Raw genomic sequence first — 7,241 nt, 5'->3', positions numbered from 1 at the left:
TAGACAACTATTTTGATATATTTTGTTAGTAATTCTTTCTAAAAGCCCAACAAATGTGAAAAACTTCCCAAATTTTTACAACCTGCCCATAACCTATTTTAGTTGGATGGAAACCTGCCTAATTTGGTAACACTGAATACACTATTTATTTTTGTTAGATTTTTTTTTAGATTTTGGGATTTTATTGAGAGTTTGTTTCTTAGCACTGTAGGACATGTCACAAAGCCACTGTTCAGCCTGAAGCATGTAAAATGTTTTTTTTTTTTAAAGTGTGCCCCCCTGAAAAATGTAATGCCCCCCTGCAATTTGTTTCTGCAGCCAGGTCTGTCCGAGCATGAATTTGAATTGCTCACAGCTCAGATCTCGCGTTATTACAACGCGATTAAAACTATTTCCAAGTGTCAGGTTCAAACACCCAAATCATTCATTAACAACACAAGAAGGAGAGACAACAATGAGGTTAGTTTTCATAAATCTTGCAAGGAGAGGAGCTTAGACGCTTAATACAGATCTCCAAACTCGCTCTGAAGACACTCTGTCCCCTCCTTGCTTTTATTAGGGAAACCCTGGTTACATTGTCAAGCTAAGGGGTAGGGATAAGCAAAACACTCTGTGACCTTAGGAACACAGAGATAATACTAAGCAGTCCACACAGTACATTTATACATAAGCACTCCAAATACAGTTCATCACAGTTTCAGACATATTTAGAAAAACACTTATCGTCACAACACATTTCTCTGCTTTCTGCAGGCTTTCTGCAACGATAAGAGACAGAGTAAATCAATACACATACATAGAAAAATGAAACAGTAACCACTGGTCTATATATTCCAGCAAATATATGATTAACACAATAAACCTAATGAACAATAAACTAAAGTAAAGAGAGATCGGGCATATAAAATACACTATAATAAAACCTTCAAACTTCTTAGTAGTAAAGAGTATATACGTAATAAATGCAATGAACTTAGTAGATAATAGTAAAATAGTAAGATAGAAAATAGTAAAAATAGTAAATTGTAAAAATAATTCTATCATTTCCCCCTTTTTATTATGTATAAACTCTTTTTCTCACGTCACTTCAGGCAGCCACTTCGTTAGATTTTCAGCTGGAAGGTCATTTTATGAAGGTAAATACATTATACATTCAGGGTTCAATTTACAACAGGGATTCGTGTGTGTATACTTCAGAAATAAAATATGTCAGGAAAGTGAGTTGGATAAAAGGTACCTGGCTCCTCACTGTTGTTTTCATCATTGTCATCGTGGGCTAATAGGGGATACATCTGTGCCATTTTGTCCTCCATGGGTGAAATTGCTGTAGTAATGAGACAATTCAACAAAGAACGCAGACAGGGAATAAAACAACATCCACACAATACCAGAATAGCAGTAAACACTGCAATGGAAACTACAATTGATGCGACCAGTGTTTTATACTTCCCAAACACGTCCAACTAGTGATCCCACATGGTAGTGTCTATCCCAGAATGCTCTTTCATCTTCTTATTGAGAGTGCGCAGACCCTCTATAGCCTTGGTCAGGCTACCATCAGCAGCGGTGTTGTTAGGAATGAATGTGCAGCACTGTTCTCCAAAAATAGCACAAACACCTCCTTTTTCTGCCAGCAGCATGTCGAGAGCTATTCTGTTCTGGAAAGCCAGCAGAGAAGTTGCAGCTAACTGATCGTGTACTGCTTCAAAACCGCTTTTGTCCAATTACCTAATCTCTGGATGTTGTAGTGGATGTAATTGATCCTGTCTACATTTTTATTGCTCGTGCACCACCAGCAGATAATCGATTCAAAACCTGCAGCTATTTGATTTGCTAATTTATACTTATTATGGACCCCACGAGGGATGCCGATGGCGTCTATATAAGTTGGATTTGCTTCACCTTGCCATATTGATCTTTTATTTCTTTTCCATGTTTCAGGAACCACACTAGATAACTGAGAGATTAGATCTTCGACTTTCATGGGGACCACAGACACAGGCAGTAACAAAGTAACTAAAGCACAATACCCGATAGCATTTCTTGGTAATTTATCAAACAAAACTGTCATCTCCACACCACCACCAGATGTCGCTTCTTGCTAGGGGGTTAAAATAAGGACTTACTGTTATAATGGTTAAACACCATGTTTTAGATAGATTTCCTAGTGTCTGGCCTTTTCCTGTCATGCTTATACAGGTGAAATTTCCATGTGCTACTTTTTTAGAAAACAATGGTTTCTTTTGGTTCACTGTAGTAAGAGGAAATATTGTGTCGCATTCTTTACAGGCATCATTTGGGTTAGTTCTGTTCATGACATTTGTTACGCACAGTTTAGGAATTGAGGCTGGAACTACGTTCAGTAGTGTTCTTGGGCCCATGCATATTACACAATCTCTTTTGGTTGTATTTGCTGCCTGCTCTACCACTACCAACCAATTGTTACTAGTACCTGAAATTCCTGTTGCTATTTTGCACCAATCATCAGATTTAGCATTTTAACCCACAAGCATCACTCCTTTTGCAGCAGCCCCTGGAGAAACTGATGACGCTGTTGCACTAATATGATTAGTCTCACAGAGTGTTATTGGGAATTTTGGATCATACCCAAAGCTACGCGCCCACAAATAAAAACCCCAACATGTGGTACGACTACCTTTTGGTTGTTCAATGCTAGATAGATAGATGGGGGGTATTAGAGATTCAGCGATTAAATTTACTTTCAATAATATCCCAGTTTCAATCTTTCGCATTCTCAGAACCTTTTGATGATGTCGAGCAGATGGAGTAGTGCCATATCTAGGTGTCCACCTGTTTACTTCATCAGCCACTAGGGTGGACCATGCTTTGTTTTTTATGTCATTTGTCATATACCACGTGTGATCTCTGTAATCTACACCATTAGCTGTTTGGCTCTTCAATGCGGTGAACGGAATATTTACTACTAGGGAGGAGTTGGATTGCAGGCACACCTGCACTCCTACCTGATAATAATTTGGCCCTTGGCAGAATGTTTTCTCTCTTTTGTCTCTTTAAGGTTAGGTTAACAGTTTTAACTTTCGGGGGTTTCCCACAAGTACCAGAAGAACAAAACGCTTAGAATCATGAGTAAAAGAAAAATGCTGCATCGCACTGTATCACAGAAACACCTAGAGGTCATTTTGGCTGAAATTCTCCTCTACTTGGTTCAGTGTGTCTCTTTGGCTTCACTGACTTTCGGATTCTCCTCGACTCTAAATGTCTGAGTCCACCCTATTATCAGACTTTTAAGCACCTCCCCTGTCGCAGTTTTCAGCCGAAATGACTTTTTTACAATGTGATAAATGAATCCAAGTAGATCTTTCAGCTATTTTAACAGCAGTAGGAGTTGTTAGCAGTACTTGGTGAGGCCCTTCCCACTTAGGTGAATGCCAGTGCTTCTTCTTTATGCTCCTCACCAAAACCCAGTCTCCTGGTTTCACAAGTTGGGTGTCCTGCTGGGAAACAGAATGACTCTCATCAGTTCCTTTTGTTTCTGCGTTTCTAGCATCTTCCTCATATAATCTGCTAAGTTGGATTCTTCATCAGTTTCCCATTGAGTCTTAAACTGGGGTAACCTGTAAGGTCTCCCAAACAGAGTTTCATAAGGTGTCAATCCATATGTTGATGTGATATTTATGTACATTTTTACTAAGTCCAAACACTTAGTCCATGGTCTGCCAGTTTCCTCCATGCACTTTTTTAGCCTGTTTTTTATTGTTTTTATTTATCTCTACTAAACCAGCACTTTGAGGGTGATACGCACAATGATGTTTTAGCTCTATGTGGAACAGAGTAAAATGGACTGAACTTATATAGCACTTTTCCAGTCATGCTGACCACCCAAAGCGCTGTACACTATAGCCACATTCACCCAGTCGCTCTCACTAACGCACACACATTTATACACCGAGACGCAGCTCGGTAGGCAACTTGGGGTTAAGTGCCTTGCCCAAGGGCACATCGACATGTGGCAAGGGGAAGCTGGAATCGAACCCACAACCTTCTGGTTGCCAGACAACTACTCAAGCCACAGTCGCACAGAGTAACTATGTGCTTCACTATTTGGTTTACAAAATGTGTTCCATCGTCACTTTATATTTTTTCTGGAGTGCCATACCTGGGAATGATATCTCTGCAGAGAGCTTTTGCCACTGTCATAGCATCTGGTTTATTTGTTGGAAAAATTTCAATCCATTTAGAAAATGCATCAATTATCACTAAACAATATTTTTTTCCTTCACTTTTGTTTGGTTCAATAAAATCCATGTGAATAATTTGAAATGGATATTGTGGTGTTGGAAATCGCCCTTTACGTGGCCTCAAAAATCCCTGTGGATTGTGTTTGGCACATTTGAGGCATGCTCTACAAAAACCTTTTGAATAGGAAATAAATCCATAGGCTGTAAAATGTTTATTTATCTGTCCAACCATCCCCCCTCTGGAGACATGGGTCACCCCATGGGTCAAGATAGCCGCCCATTTATAAAGATTTTTAGGAAGGATAGGTTTGTTCTCAGGTCACATATAGATTTCATTTGTTAATTTAGCTCCATGTTTTAACCATAAATTATTTTCCGTGTCCGGAGCTTGCTGTTGCATATCTTTTAAAACGTTGTGGTCCAGAACAGTATTGGATCATGGCTGTAATGTAAGAGTGTGAATGGGGCCTAAAGCAGCTTCTTTTGCAGTTGTGTCAGCAAAGGCATTTCCCAAGGACACAATGTCTTTGCCTGCTTTGTGTGCAGCACATTTGCAAATGGCCAATGTGTGTGAATATTTTACTGAAATCAATATTTTTTTCAGTAATACAGCATGTGTCACTGGTTTACCAGTAGAGGTCACCATACCACGATTTTTCCAATATTGAGCGAGAGTGCACTGTTGAAAATGCATACTGGCTGTCTGTGTAAATAGTTACATCTTTCCCTTTCATTAGTTTACAAGCTTCTGTTGAAGCAACTAATTCTGCAGCTTGAGCTGAGTATGCTGAAGGTAAAGCCCCAGATTTCAAAACCTTGTTAGAGGTAACAACTGCATAACCCGTTTGAGTTTTCTCAAACTCATTTTTTCGAGATGACCCATCGACAAATAATGTTTCGCCCTGAGGTAGTGGTAAATCTTGAAGGTCAGGTCTACTCTTAGCTGTTTGTTCTGCTAATTCTTGACAGTCATGTTTAAAGCCTTCATCTGGGAGTGGAAGTAAGGTGGCAGGATTTAAAGTGGTACATCTTTCAATAGTCAGATGAGGCTGAGAGAGTAGGGTTGCCATACAGGAAAGGTGTCTAGCTAGAGAAAGAAAATTCATGTTTGTCTAGAGCAGCAGGGCTGAAACTGTCAAAATCAAAGGATGAAACAAAACTATTGTAGCACTACTTTCAATAGCCATGGAAGCTGCAATAACAGCTCGCACACAATGGGGGAGTGCCGGTCCAGGTTAAAGGTGAGGTCATTTTTAGTTCATAAATAGGGAATCAGATCCTTTAACCTCACCAAACAACTTGCATACGATGAAAGATGAGAGTGAGAAAGAGATCCTGATGGTAGATCATCTTTACATCATATAAAGATGATCTACCATCAGTATCAACATTCACGCAGGAAATTAAGTTGTGGCACACAAAGTGGTCATCATCAGTGGAAAAACCCAGCTCTCTCCCTGAAAAAGGATAACAAATATGAAGTGCTACCCAAACATTTATATGATTCTTCACCTTCTGTCAGTTATACCTGTTACGAGTGCTTCTGTGGAATGTGCTAACTCGGGACTTAAAGCAGTGAAAACTTTGCTGAGGTCGACAATGGGACAAAAAAGGTTTGTGGCTTTGCTACTTATGTATGTCCGCAAGGACATTCATTTAGACATCAACAAAATCATCAACATATTTGCCCAGAAGCACCCCAGAGGGTTGACATTCATAAACCCATTATCATCGTCATCATGAAGTTGAAGGTGTTGTAGAAGAGAACAATATTCTTTGTCAGGTCTTACTGTTCTATTATAGGCTTATGGCTTAACTTCACTATAAATGTTCATTGGTTTAACTTACTTTAAAGTTTTTTTTCTCTTAACATAGTTTATCTCGTTAAAATATATTCAAAACTCCTTTATCACTTGAACCATAACAACCATAACAGTCCTTGGGTCTTTTTAAGTAATTTTTTTCTTAATATAGTTTCTCTGGATGAAATTAATTGTTAAAATACATGTATATTAAAAAATCCTTTATCATTTCAACCATACCAAACCATTCTTAAGTCCTTGGGTCTTTTTATTTCATTTTACTAAATAAATATAATTTCTGGAAATAAAGAAAATCTTTGTTTGATTAATTGTTGATACGGATAATTTTTTCTTCAAACTACTTTTTAACCTTGTGCATGCTGTAAAAACAAAGAAATTTTGTCTTAAAAATCATTTTTCAATTACAATAATGTAATCATGCTAATTCCACTTATGTTCATCCATTAAAATTATTATCAAATCAAAAACCCTTAGATGAATAATTAGGGTAGCATGAAAGAGTAAAGATGGCATTCTTTGGTCATTTAGCCTCACATTGTCTTGACATGACCCTTAGGTGCGCACCCCCCTTTAAAAAATCCTGGATCCGCCCCTGGCCCCTGTCCCTCATAGACACAGTGTTTCCCATATGCTCATTTATTTGCGGGGGCCACAATATCAACGCTGACTGCCACAGACTGATTTTCTTTTTTATTAGGCCTATTTAAAATCGTATTTGATTGCAGAGCACATTTCTCACTCACCCGTCCCTCTCGCTCTTCCCTATCCCTCATATACCTGCTGCACAAATCCAGCACAACACTGTCAATGTCAGAGACCCAGCTTAAAAAAGTTATTAGCAAGCATGTAAGGAGCCCCGCCCAAAACACACACACACACACACACACACACACACACACACACACACACACACACACACACACACACACACACACACACACACACACACACACACACAATTACACTGTCATTCTTCGGGAAACACTGAACACTCCTTTCTCTAAATTGTAATGTTTACTTTTGCTTTACTTCTACTGCTATTTAAAGAGCCGTTATTCACATAGTAAGACATGCCTCTGTATGTTGGTTCTATAAAGTGCAGAACGCAGTTACATCCACGAATCGGGTGGGTCTTTGTCATAAAAATTAACATTCTTATTAATGGATTGCGGATGGATGAAATAGGATTAATCGATTC

General features: G+C 38.7%; 1 long non-coding RNA gene across 1 annotated transcript; it reads right to left on the bottom strand.

Annotated features, from left to right (window-relative positions):
• Positions 1–460: 460 nt before the first annotated feature.
• Positions 461–3,058, bottom strand: LOC118563662. The gene is made up of 2 exons (XR_004931334.1): positions 1,238–3,058; positions 461–758 (listed from the first exon to the last, which is right to left on the bottom strand). It is a non-coding gene; the product is annotated as an uncharacterized LOC118563662 (long non-coding RNA).
• Positions 3,059–7,241: the final 4,183 nt, after the last annotated feature.

Source organism: Fundulus heteroclitus, chromosome 7 (assembly GCF_011125445.2).
Source record: "Fundulus heteroclitus isolate FHET01 chromosome 7, MU-UCD_Fhet_4.1, whole genome shotgun sequence".
Lineage (NCBI taxonomy): Eukaryota > Metazoa > Chordata > Actinopteri > Cyprinodontiformes > Fundulidae > Fundulus > Fundulus heteroclitus.
Note: the sequence above shows the minus strand (reverse complement) of the source record. Positions and strands in the feature narration are given on the sequence as shown.